Below are 13659 nucleotides of genomic sequence, written 5' to 3'. Positions count from 1 at the left end.
CAGTGATTTTATAAAAACAGCTAGGAAGCACAATTTAGCAGTGGGTTGCAGAGAAAAAGAAATATGCTGGCAAAAAAATCCAATTGAGTGATTAAACAGCTCTTAATTTTCTGGCTTTATTTTTATGCTAACAAATTTGTTCTCTGAAAAGTGTCCACAAAGCCAAGTCTCTGATTAACACCTTTGTAAGGATGGTTTTTAACCTATTACTAAATTAAACTTGCTTCATTGGAAAGGCAGCAAGATGCATCCTCATTTCAATGTCTACTGAAATAATACAGGTTGACACCAGGAAACATTAACGCCACTGCATCCTTGCTGCTTTCTCATGTGGAAGTCTGTTTAATGTGAAAACAAGGTGATATCTAATTAGCACACAGGTAAGGAATTGAGAAAATCTTTATTTAAGGGTGAAGATGTTTCTCACAAAATCGTTGCCCCAATGCATCATTGAAATTCAAGCTGGAAAGATGATTTTAATATATCACTTGTACATTTTGTATTGCTCTTCTGGTGACAATGTAGTTTGTTTTTGTCAATTACCCTTTTAATAATAGGGTAAAGAAAATTAAGTGGATTTTTTAAAGAAAACTATACTGTCAATATACTATTCAAACAAATTAAAATGGTAAAAGTTATTGTACTTCAAGTAAAAATAAAAGAGCAAAAATATCAATCCCAGTTTTGATTACTTAAATTAACAAAAAAAATGCATATAGCAAAGGATAGTTTCAATCTGCCTACCTCTGGGTTATGGGCCCAGCATGCTTCCATTGCAGTACTCTGCTGCACATGTAAGTGCAAGAGATCCTGAAGCACTCACTCATCATGGGAAAGTACCAATGTGTTTCTTCGTTGGTTGATGGAAGAAACATTTTACAAAAACTCTCCAGATTATTGACTTTTTAAAGTTTTTCTAGGAAACGTTCTAAATGTATGCTTATTAGCCTTTGTCAGTATATACTTTTTGCGAAGTGTCTCTGTGGCGCAATCGGTTAGTGTGTCTGGCTACTAACCAAAAGGTTGGTGGTTCAATCCCACCCAGGGACGTAATTGACATTGTTATCAGATTTTGGTGATCTTTAAGTAGACAAGTCAAAATTTCAAACCCCCTGTTATGGTGTAGGGTACCTGGCCTTTTCTGATGTAATCAGAGTTAGATTTGATTCAGTGATTTAATAAAAACAGCTAGGAAGCACAATTTAGCAGTGGGTTGCAGAGAAAAAGAAATATGCTGGCAAAAAAAATCCAATTGAGTGATTAAACAGCTCTTCATTTTCTGGCTTTATTTTTATGCTAACAAATTTGTTCTCTGAAAAGTGTCCACAAAGCCAAGTCTCTGATTAACACCTTTGTAAGGATGGTTTTTCACCTATTACTAAATTAAACTTGCTTCATTGGAAAGGCAGCAAGATGCATCCTCATTTCAATGTCTACTGAAATAATACAGGTTGACACCAGGAAACATTAACGCCACTGCATCCTTGCTGCTTTCTCATGTGGAAGTCTGTTTAATGTGAAAACAAGGTGATATCTAATTAGCACACAGGTAAGGAATTAAGAAAATCTTTATTTAAGGGTGAAAATGTTTCTCACAAAATCGTTGCCCCAATGCATCATTGAAATTCAAGCTGGAAAGATGATTTTAATATATCACTTGTACATTTTGTATTGCTCTTCTGGTGACAATGTAGTTTGTTTTTGTCAATAACCATTTTAATAATAGGGTAAAGAAAATTAAGTGGATTTTTGAAAGAAAACAATACTATCAATATACTATTAAAACAAATTAAAATGGTAGAAGTTATTGTACTGTAAGTAAAAATAAAAGAGCCAACATATCAATCCCAGTTTTGGATTACTTTAATTAACAAAAAAAAAATGCATATAGCAGAGGATAGTTTCAATCTGCCTACCTCTGGGTTATGTGCCCAGCATGCTTCCATTGCTGTACTCTGCTGCACATGTAAGTGCAATAGATCCTGAAGCACTCACTCATCATGGGAAAGTACCAATGTGTTTCTTCGTTGGTTGATGGAAGAAACATCTTACAAAAACTCTCCAGATTATTGACTTTTTAAAGTTTTTCTAGGAAACGTTTTAGATGAATGCTTATTAGCCTTTGTCAGTATGTACTTTTACAAAGTGTCTCTGTGGCGCAATCAGTTAGTGTGTATGGCTATTAACCAAAAGGTTGGTGGTTCAATCCCACCCAGGGACGTAATTGACCTTGTTATCAGATTTTGGTGATCTTTAAGTAGACAAGTCAAAATTTCAAACCCCCTCTTATGGTGTAGGGTACCTGGCCTTCTCTGATGTAATCAGAGTTAGATTTGATTCAGTGATTTTATAAAAACAGCTAGGAAGCACAATTTAGCAGTGGGTTGCAGAGAAAAAGAAATATGCTGGCAAAAAAATCCAATTGAGTGATTAAACAGCTCTTCATTTTCTGGCTTTATTTTTATGCTAACAAATTTGTTCTCTGAAAAGTGTCCACAAAGCCAAGTCTCTGATGAACACCTTTGTCAGGATGGTTTTTCACCTATTACTAAATTAAACTTGCTTCATTGGAAAGGCAGCAAGATGCATCCTCATTTCAATGTCTACTGAAATAATACAGGTTGACACCAGGAAACATTAACGCCACTGCATCCTTGCTGCTTTCTCATGTGGAAGTCTGTTTAATGTGAAAACAAGGTGATATCTAATTAGCACACAGGTAAGGAATTAAGAAAATCTTTATTTAAGGGTGAAAATGTTTCTCACAAAATAGTTACCCCAATGCATCATTGAAATTCAAGCTGGAAAGATGATTTTAATATATCACTTGTACATTTTGTATTGCTCTTCTGGTGACAATGTAGTTTGTTTTTGTCAATTACCATTTTAATAATAGGGTAAAGAAAATTAAGTGGATTTTTAAAAGAAAACAATACTTTCAATATACTATTAAAACAAATTAAAATGGTAAAAGTTATTGTACTTTAAGTAAAAATAAAAGAGCAAAAATATCAATCCCAGTTTTGATTACTTAAATTAAAAAAAAATGCATAGAGCAAAGGATAGTTTCAATCTGCCTACCTCTGGGTTAGGGGCCCAGCATGCTTCCATTGCAGTACTCTGCTGCACATGTAAGTGCAAGAGATCCTGAAGCACTCAGTCATCATGGGAAAGTACCAATGTGTTTCTTCGTTGGTTGATGGAAGAAACATCTTACAAAAACTCTCCAGATTATTGACTTTTTAAAGTTTTTCTAGGAAACGTTCTAGATGTATGCTTATTAGCCTTTGTCAGTATGTACTTTTTACAAAGTGTCTCTGTGGCGCAATCGGTTAGTGTGTCTGGCTACTAACCAAAAGGTTGGTGGTTCAATCCCACCCAGGGACGTAATTGACCTTGTTATCAGATTTTGGTGATCTTTAAGTAGACAAGTCAAAATTTCAAACCCCTTGTTATGGTGTAGGGTACCTGGCCTTCTCTGATGTAATCAGAGTTAGATTTGATTCAGTGATTTTATAAAAACAGCTAGGAAGCACAATTTAGCAGTGGGTTGCAGAGAAAAAGAAATATGCTGGCAAAAAAATTCCAATTGAGTGATTAAACAGCTCTTCATTTTCTGGCTTTATTTTTATGCTAACAAATTTGTTCTCTGAAAAGTGTCCACAAAGCCAAGTCTCTGATTAACACCTTTGTAGGGATGGTTTTTCACCTATTACTAAATTAAACTTGCTTCATTGGAAAGGCAGCAAGATGCATCCTCATTTCAATTTCTACTGAAATAATACTGGTTGACACCAGGAAACATTAACGCCACTGCATCCTTGCTGCTTTCTCATGTGGAAGTCTGTTTAATGTGAAAACAAGGTGATATCTAATTAGCACACAGGTAAGGAATTAAGAAAATCTTTTTTTAAGGGTGAAGATGTTTCTCACAAAATCGTTGCCCCAATGCATCATTGAAATTAAAGCTGGAAAGATGATTTTAATATATCACTTGTACATTTTGTATTGCTCTTCTGGTGACAATGTAGTTTGTTTTTGTCAATTACCCTTTTAATAATAGGGTAAAGAAAATTAAGTGGATTTTTTAAAGAAAACTATACTGTCAATATACTATTAAAACAAATTAAAATGGTAAAAGTTATTGTACTTTAAGTAAAAATAAAAGAGCCAAAATATCAATCCCAGTTTTGGATTACTTTAATTAACAAAAAAAAAATGCATATAGCAGAGGATAGTTTCAATCTGCCTACCGCTGGGTTATGGGCCCAGCATGCTTCCATTGCTGTACTCTGCTGCACATGTAAGTGCAAGAGATCCTGAAGCACTCACTCATCATGGGAAAGTACCAATGTGTTTCTTCGTTGGTTGATGGAAGAAACATCTTACAAAAACTCTCCAGATTATTGACTTTTTAAAGTTTTTCTAGGAAACGTTTTAGATGAATGCTTATTAGCCTTTGTCAGTATGAACTTTTGCAAAGTGTCTCTGTGGCGCAATCAGTTAGTGTGCACGGCTATTAACCAAAAGGTTGGTGGTTCAATCCCACCCAGGGACGTAATTGACCTTGTTATCAGATTTTGGTGATCTTTAAGTAGACAAGTCAAAATTTCAAACCCCCTGTTCTGGTGTAGGGTACCTGGCCTTCTCTGATGTAATCAGAGTTAGATTTGATTCAGTGATTTTATAAAAACAGCTAGGAAGCACAATTTAGCAGTGGGTTGCAGAGAAAAAGAAATATGCTGGCAAAAAAATCCAATTGAGTGATTAAACAGCTCTTAATTTTCTGGCTTTATTTTTATGCTAACAAATTTGTTCTCTGAAAAGTGTCCACAAAGCCAAGTCTCTGATTAACACCTTTGTAGGGATGGTTTTTCACCTATTACTAAACTAAATTTGCTTCATTGGAAAGGCAGCAAGATGCATCCTCATTTCAATGTCTACTGAAATAATACGGGTTGACACCAGGAAACATTAACGCCACTGCATCCTTGCTGCGTTCTCATGTGGAAGTCTGTTTAATGTGAAAACAAGGTGATATCTAATTAGCACACAGGTAAGGAATTAAGAAAATCTTTATTTAAGGGTGAAGATGTTTCTCACAAAATCGTTGCCCCAATGCATCATTGAAATTCAAGCTGGAAAGATGATTTTAATATATCACTTGTACATTTTGTATTGCTCTTCTGGTGACAATGTAGTTTGTTTTTGTCAATTACCCTTTTAATAATAGGGTAAAGAAAATTAAGTGGATTTTTTAAAGAAAACTATACTGTCAATATACTATTAAAACAAATTAAAATGGTAAAAGTTATTGTACTTTAAGTAAAAATAAAAGAGCAAAAATATCAATCCCAGTTTTGATTACTTAAATTAAAAAAAAAATGCATAGAGCAAAGGATAGTTTCAATCTGCCTACCTCTGGGTTAGGGGCCCAGCATGCTTCCATTGCAGTACTCTGCTGCACATGTAAGTGCAAGAGATCCTGAAGCACTCAGTCATCATGGGAAAGTACCAATGTGTTTCTTCGTTGGGTGATGGAAGAAACATCTTACAAAAACTCTCCAGATTATTGACTTTTTAAAGTTTTTCTAGGAAACGTTCTAGATGTATGCTTATTAGCCTTTGTCAGTATGTACTTTTTACAAAGTGTCTCTGTGGCGCAATCGGTTAGTGTGTCTGGCTACTAACCAAAAGGTTGGTGGTTCAATCCCACCCAGGGACGTAATTGACCTTGTTATCAGATTTTGGTGATCTTTAAGTAGACAAGTCAAAATTTCAAACCCCCTCTTATGGTGTAGGGTACCTGGCCTTCTCTGATGTAATCAGAGTTAGATTTGATTCAGTGATTTTATAAAAACAGCTAGGAAGCACAATTTAGCAGTGGGTTGCAGAGAAAAAGAAATATGCTGGCAAAAAAATCCAATTGAGTGATTAAACAGCTCTTCATTTTCTGGCTTTATTTTTATGCTAACAAATTTGTTCTCTGAAAAGTGTCCACAAAGCCAAGTCTCTGATTAACACCTTTGTAAGGATGGTTTTTCACCTATTACTAAATTAAACTTGCTTCATTGGAAAGGCAGCAAGATGCATCCTCATTTCAATGTCTACTGAAATAATACAGGTTGACACCAGGAAACATTAACGCCCCTGCATCCTTGCTGCTTTCTCATGTGGAAGTCTGTTTAATGTGAAAACAAGGTGATATCTAATTAGCACACAGGTAAGGAATTAAGAAAATCTTTATTTAAGGGTGAAAATGTTTCTCACAAAATCGTTGCCCCAATGCATCATTGAAATTCAAGCTGGAAAGATGATTTTAATATATCACTTATACATTTTGTATTGCTCTTCAGGTGACAATGTAGTTTGTTTTTGTCAATAACCATTTTAATAATAGGGAAAAGAAAATTAAGTGGATTTTTGAAAGAAAACAATACTATCAATATACTATTAAAACAAATTAAAATGGTAGAAGTTATTGTACTGTAAGTAAAAATAAAAGAGCCAACATATCAATCCCAGTTTTGGATTACTTTAATTAACAAAAAAAAATGCATATAGCAGAGGATAGTTTCAATCTGCCTACCTCTGGGTTATGTGCCCAGCATGCTTCCATTGCTGTACTCTGCTGCACATGTAAGTGCAATAGATCCTGAAGCACTCACTCATCATGGGAAAGTACCAATGTGTTTCTTCGTTGGTTGATGGAAGAAACATCTTACAAAAACTCTCCAGATTATTGACTTTTTAAAGTTTTTCTAGGAAACGTTTTAGATGAATGCTTATTAGCCTTTGTCAGTATGTACTTTTGCAAAGTGTCTCTGTGGCGCAATCAGTTAGTGTGTACGGTTATAAACCAAAAGGTTGGTGGTTCAATCCCACCCAGGGACGTAATTGACCTTGTTATCAGATTTTGGTGATCTTTAAGTAGACAAGTCAAAATTTCAAACCCCCTCTTATGGTGTAGGGTACCTGGCCTTCTCTGATGTAATCAGAGTTAGATTTGATTCAGTGATTTTATAAAAACAGCTAGGAAGCACAATTTAGCAGTGGGTTGCAGAGAAAAAGAAATATGCTGGCAAAAAAACCCAATTGAGTGATTAAACAGCTCTTAATTTTCTGGCTTTATTTTTATGCTAACAAATTTGTTCTCTGAAAAGTGTCCACAAAGCCAAGTCTCTGATTAACACCTTTGTAGGGATGGTTTTTCACCTATTACTAAACTAAATTTGCTTCATTGGAAAGGCAGCAAGATGCATCCTCATTTCAATGTCTACTGAAATAATACGGGTTGACACCAGGAAACATTAACGCCACTGCATCCTTGCTGCGTTCTCATGTGGAAGTCTGTTTAATGTGAAAACAAGGTGATATCTAATTAGCACACAGGTAAGGAATTAAGAAAATCTTTATTTAAGGGTGAAGATGTTTCTCACAAAATCGTTGCCCCAATGCATCATTGAAATTCAAGCTGGAAAGATGATTTTAATATATCACTTGTACATTTTGTATTGCTCTTCTGGTGACAATGTAGTTTGTTTTTGTCAATTACCCTTTTAATAATAGGGTAAAGAAAATTAAGTGGATTTTTTAAAGAAAACTATACTGTCAATATACTATTAAAACAAATTAAAATGGTAAAAGTTATTGTACTTTAAGCAAAAATAAAAGAGCAAAAATATCAATCCCAGTTTTGATTACTTAAATTAAAAAAAAAATGCATAGAGCAAAGGATAGTTTCAATCTGCCTACCTCTGGGTTAGGGGCCCAGCATGCTTCCATTGCAGTACTCTGCTGCACATGTAAGTGCAAGAGATCCTGAAGCACTCAGTCATCATGGGAAAGTACCAATGTGTTTCTTCGTTGGTTGATGGAAGAAACATCTTACAAAAACTCTCCAGATTATTGACTTTTTAAAGTTTTTCTAGGAAACGTTCTAGATGTATGCTTATTAGCCTTTGTCAGTATATACTTTTTACAAAGTGTCTCTGTGGCGCAATCGGTTAGTGTGTCTGGCTACTAACCAAAAGGTTGGTGGTTCAATCCCACCCAGGGACGTAATTGACCTTGTTATCAGATTTTGGTGATCTTTAAGTAGACAAGTCAAAATTTCAAACCCCTTGTTATGGTGTAGGGTACCTGGCCTTCTCTGATGTAATCAGAGTTAGATTTGATTCAGTGATTTTATAAAAACAGATAGGAAGCACAATTTAGCAGTGGGTTGCAGAGAAAAAGAAATATGCTGGCAAAAAAAATCCAATTGAGTGATTAAACAGCTCTTCATTTTCTGGCTTTATTTTTATGCTAACAAATTTGTTCTCTGAAAAGTGTCCACAAAGCCAAGTCTCTGATTAACACCTTTGTAGGGATGGTTTTTCACCTATTACTAAATTAAACTTGCTTCATTGGAAAGGCAGCAAGATGTATCCTCATTTCAATTTCTACTGAAATAATACAGGTTGACACCAGGAAACATTAACGCCACTGCATCCTTGCTGCTTTCTCATGTGGAAGTCTGTTTAATGTGAAAACAAGGTGATATCTAATTAGCACACAGGTAAGGAATTAAGAAAATCTTTATTTAAGGGTGAAGATGTTTCTCACAAAATCGTTGCCCCAATGCATCATTGAAATTCAAGATGGAAAGATGATTTTAATATATCACTTGTACATTTTGTATTGCTCTTCTGGTGACAATGTAGTTTGTTTTTGTCAATTACCCTTTTAATAATAGGGTAAAGAAAATTAAGTGGATTTTTTAAAGAAAACTATACTGTCAATATACTATTCAAACAAATTAAAATGGTAAAAGTTATTGTACTTCAAGTAAAAATAAAAGAGCAAAAATATAAATCCCAGTTTTGATTACTTAAATTAACAAAAAAAATGCATATAGCAAAGGATTGTTTCAATCTGCCTACCTCTGGGTTAGGGGCCCAGCATGCTTCCATTGCAGTACTCTGCTGCACATGTAAGTGCAAGAGATCCTGAAGCACTCACTCATCATGGGAAAGTACCAATGTGTTTCTTCGTTGGTTGATGGAAGAAACATTTTACAAAAACTCTCCAGATTATTGACTTTTTAAAGTTTTTCTAGGAAACGTTCTAGATGCATGCTTATTAGCCTTTGTCAGTATGTACTTTCTGTGAAGTGTCTCTGTGGTGCAATCGGTTAGTGTGTCCGGCTACTAACCAAAAGGTTGGTGGTTCAATCCCACCCAAAGACGTAATTGACCTTGTTATCAGATTTTGGTGATCTTTAAGTAGACAAGTCAAAATTTCAAACCCCCTGTTATGGTGTAGGGTACCTGGCCTTTTCTGATGTAATCAGAGTTAGATTTGATTCAGTGATTTAGTAAAAACAGCTAGGAAGCACAATTTAGCAGTGGGTTGCAGAGAAAAAGAAATATGCTGGCAAAAAAAATCCAATTGAGTGATTAAACAGCTCTTCATTTTCTGGCTTTATTTTTATGCTAACAAATTTGTTCTCTGAAAAGTGTCCACAAAGCCAAGTCTCTGATTAACACCTTTGTAGGGATGGTTTTTCACCTATTACTAAATTAAACTTGCTTCATTGGAAAGGCAGCAAGATGCATCCTCATTTCAATGTCTACTGAAATAATACAGGTTGACACCAGGAAACATTAACGCCACTGCATCCTTGCTGCTTTCTCATGTAGAAGTCTGTTTAATGTGAAAACAAGGTGATATCTAATTAGCACACAGGTAAGGAATTAAGAAAATCTTTATTTAAGGGTGAAGATGTTTCTCACAAAATCGTTGCCCCGATGCATCATTGAAATTCAAGCTGGAAAGATGATTTTAATATATCACTTGTACATTTTGTATTGCTCTTCTGGTGACAATGTAGTTTGTTTTTGTCAATTACCCTTTTAATAATAGGGTAAAGAAAATTAAGTGGATTTTTTAAAGAAAACTATACTGTCAATATACTATTAAAACAAATTAAAATGGTAAAAGTTATTGTACTTTAAGTAAAAATAAAAGAGCAAAAATATCAATCCCAGTTTTGATTACTTAAATTAACAAAAAAAAAATGCATATAGCAAAGGATTGTTTCAATCTGCCTACCTCTGGGTTAGGGGCCCAGCATGCTTCCATTGCAGTACTCTGCTGCACATGTAAGTGCAAGAGATCCTGAAGCACTCACTCATCATGGGAAAGTACCAATGTGTTTCTTCATTGGTTGATGGAAGAAACATCTTACAAAAACTCTCCAGATTATTGACTTTTTAAAGTTTTTCTAGGAAACGTTCTTGATGTATGCTTAATAGACTTTGTAAGTATGTACTTTTTGCAAAAAGTCTCTGTGGCGCAATCGGTTAGTGTGTCCGGCTACTAACCAAATGGTTGGTGGTTCAAACCCAACCAGGGACGTAACTGACCTTGTTATCAGATTTTGGTGATCTTTAAGTAGACAAGTCAAAATTTCAAACCCCCTGTTATGGTGTAGGGTACCTGGCCTTCTCTGATGTAATCAGAGTTAGATTTGATTCAGTGATTTTATAAAAACAGCTAGGAAGCACAATTTAGCAGTGGGTTGCAGAGAAAAAGAAATATGCTGGCAAAAAAAATCCAATTGAGTGATTAAACAGCTCTTCATTTTCTGGCTTTATTTTTATGCTAACAAATTTGTTCTTTGAAAAGTGTCCACAAAGCCAAGTCTCTGATTAACACCTTTGTAGGGATGGTTTTTCACCTATTACTAAATTAAACTTGCTTCATTGGAAAGGCAGCAAGATGCATCCTCATTTCAATGTCTACTGAAATAATACAGGTTGACACCAGGAAACATTAACGCCACTGTATCCTTGCTGCTTTCTCATGTGGAAGTCTGTTTAATGTGAAAACAAGGTGATATCTAATTAGCACACAGGTAAGGAATTAAGAAAATCTTTATTTAAGGGTGAAGATGTTTCTCACAAAATCGTTGCCCCAATGCATCATTGAAATTCAAGCTGGAAAGATGATTTTAATATATCACTTGTACATTTTGTATTGCTCTTCTGGTGACAATGTAGTTTGTTTTTGTCAATTACCATTTTAATAATAGGGTAAAGAAAATTAAGTGGATTTTTGAAAGAAAACTATACTGTCAATATACTATTAAAACAAATTAAAATGGTAAAAGTTATTGTACTTTAAGTAAAAATAAAAGAGCCAAAATATCAATCCCAGTTTTGGATTACTTTAATTAACAAAAAAAAATGCATATAGCAGAGGATAGTTTCAATCTGCCTACCGCTGGGTTATGGGCCCAGCATGCTTCCATTGCTGTACTCTGCTGCACATGTAAGTGCAAGAGATCCTGAAGCACTCACTCATCATGGGAAAGTACCAATGTGTTTCTTCGTTGGTTGATGGAAGAAACATCTTACAAAAACTCTCCAGATTATTGACTTTTTAAAGTTTTTCTAGGAAACGTTCTAGATGTATGCTTATTAGCCTTTGTCAGTATGTACTTTTTACAAAGTGTCTCTGTGGCGCAATCGGTTAGTGTGTCTGGCTACTAACCAAAAGGTTGGTGGTTCAATCCCACCCAGGGACGTAATTGACCTTGTTATCAGATTTTGGTGATCTTTAAGTAGACAAGTCAAAATTTCAAATCCCCCTCTTATGGTGTAGGGTACCTGGCCTTTTCAGATGTAATCAGAGTTAGATTTGATTCAGTGATTTAGTAAAAACAGCTAGGAAGCACAATTTAGCAGTGGGTTGCAGAGAAAAAGAAATATGCTGGCAAAAAAAATCCAATTGAGTGATTAAACAGCTCTTCATTTTCTGGCTTTATTTTTATGCTAACAAATTTGTTCTCTGAAAAGTGTCCACAAAGCCAAGTCTCTGATTAACACCTTTGTAGGGATGGTTTTTCACCTATTACTAAATTAAACTTGCTTCATTGGAAAGGCAGCAAGATGCATCCTCATTTCAATGTCTACTGAAATAATACAGGTTGACACCAGGAAACATTAACGCCACTGCATCCTTGCTGCTTTCTCATGTAGAAGTCTGTTTAATGTGAAAACAAGGTGATATCTTATTAGCACACAGGTAAGGAATTAAGAAAATCTTTATTTAAGGGTGAAGATGTTTCTCACAAAATCGTTGCCCCGATGCATCATTGAAATTCAAGCTGGAAAGATGATTTTAATATATCACTTGTACATTTTGTATTGCTCTTCTGGTGACAATGTAGTTTGTTTTTGTCAATTACCCTTTTAATAATAGGGTAAAGAAAATTAAGTGGATTTTTTAAAGAAAACTATACTGTCAATATACTATTAAAACAAATTAAAATGGTAAAAGTTATTGTACTTTAAGTAAAAATAAAAGAGCAAAAATATCAATCCCAGTTTTGATTACTTAAATTAACAAAAAAAAAATGCATATAGCAAAGGATTGTTTCAATCTGCCTACCTCTGGGTTAGGGGCCCAGCATGCTTCCATTGCAGTACTCTGCTGCACATGTAAGTGCAAGAGATCCTGAAGCACTCACTCATCATGGGAAAGTACCAATGTGTTTCTTCATTGGTTGATGGAAGAAACATCTTACAAAAACTCTCCAGATTATTGACTTTTTAAAGTTTTTCTAGGAAACGTTCTTGATGTATGCTTAATAGACTTTGTAAGTATGTACTTTTTGCAAAAAGTCTCTGTGGCGCAATCGGTTAGTGTGTCCGGCTACTAACCAAATGGTTGGTGGTTCAAACCCAACCAGGGACGTAACTGACCTTGTTATCAGATTTTGGTGATCTTTAAGTAGACAAGTCAAAATTTCAAACCCCCTGTTATGGTGTAGGGTACCTGGCCTTCTCTGATGTAATCAGAGTTAGATTTGATTCAGTGATTTTATAAAAACAGCTAGGAAGCACAATTTAGCAGTGGGTTGCAGAGAAAAAGAAATATGCTGGCAAAAAATATCCAATTGAGTGATTAAACAGCTCTTCATTTTCTGGCTTTATTTTTATGCTAACAAATTTGTTCTTTGAAAAGTGTCCACAAAGCCAAGTCTCTGATTAACACCTTTGTAGGGATGGTTTTTCACCTATTACTAAATTAAACTTGCTTCATTGGAAAGGCAGCAAGATGCATCCTCATTTCAATGTCTACTGAAATAATACAGGTTGACACCAGGAAACATTAACGCCACTGTATCCTTGCTGCTTTCTCATGTGGAAGTCTGTTTAATGTGAAAACAAGGTGATATCTAATTAGCACACAGGTAAGGAATTAAGAAAATCTTTATTTAAGGGTGAAGATGTTTCTCACAAAATCGTTGCCCCAATGCATCATTGAAATTCAAGCTGGAAAGATGATTTTAATATATCACTTGTACATTTTGTATTGCTCTTCTGGTGACAATGTAGTTTGTTTTTGTCAATTACCATTTTAATAATAGGGTAAAGAAAATTAAGTGGATTTTTGAAAGAAAACTATACTGTCAATATACTATTAAAACAAATTAAAATGGTAAAAGTTATTGTACTTTAAGTAAAAATAAAAGAGCCAAAATATCAATCCCAGTTTTGGATTACTTTAATTAACAAAAAAAAATGCATATAGCAGAGGATAGTTTCAATCTGCCTACCGCTGGGTTATGGGCCCAGCATGCTTCCATTGCTGTACTCTGCTGCACAT

At 34.8% G+C, this 13659-nt stretch overlaps 5 non-coding genes across 5 annotated transcripts; all 5 read left to right on the top strand.

The window, feature by feature from the left end:
* The first annotated feature begins 976 nt into the window (after positions 1 to 976).
* TRNAS-ACU (transfer RNA serine (anticodon ACU)) lies at positions 977 to 1050 on the top strand. The gene has a single exon. It is a non-coding gene; the product is annotated as a tRNA-Ser (tRNA).
* A 2263-nt stretch (positions 1051 to 3313) lies between these two features.
* On the top strand, positions 3314 to 3387 carry TRNAS-ACU (transfer RNA serine (anticodon ACU)). Its single transcript has one exon. It is a non-coding gene; the product is annotated as a tRNA-Ser (tRNA).
* A 2264-nt stretch (positions 3388 to 5651) lies between these two features.
* Positions 5652 to 5725, top strand: TRNAS-ACU (transfer RNA serine (anticodon ACU)). The gene has a single exon. It is a non-coding gene; the product is annotated as a tRNA-Ser (tRNA).
* Positions 5726 to 7987: 2262 nt separating this feature from the next.
* TRNAS-ACU (transfer RNA serine (anticodon ACU)) lies at positions 7988 to 8061 on the top strand. The gene has a single exon. It is a non-coding gene; the product is annotated as a tRNA-Ser (tRNA).
* Positions 8062 to 11498: 3437 nt separating this feature from the next.
* On the top strand, positions 11499 to 11572 carry TRNAS-ACU (transfer RNA serine (anticodon ACU)). The gene has a single exon. It is a non-coding gene; the product is annotated as a tRNA-Ser (tRNA).
* The last annotated feature ends 2087 nt before the right edge of the window (positions 11573 to 13659 follow it).

The sequence above is a fragment of the Pseudophryne corroboree genome, assembly GCF_028390025.1.
Source record: "Pseudophryne corroboree isolate aPseCor3 chromosome 7 unlocalized genomic scaffold, aPseCor3.hap2 SUPER_7_unloc_2, whole genome shotgun sequence".
NCBI lineage: Eukaryota > Metazoa > Chordata > Amphibia > Anura > Myobatrachidae > Pseudophryne > Pseudophryne corroboree.
This window is presented reverse-complemented; position numbering and strand designations above follow the sequence as displayed.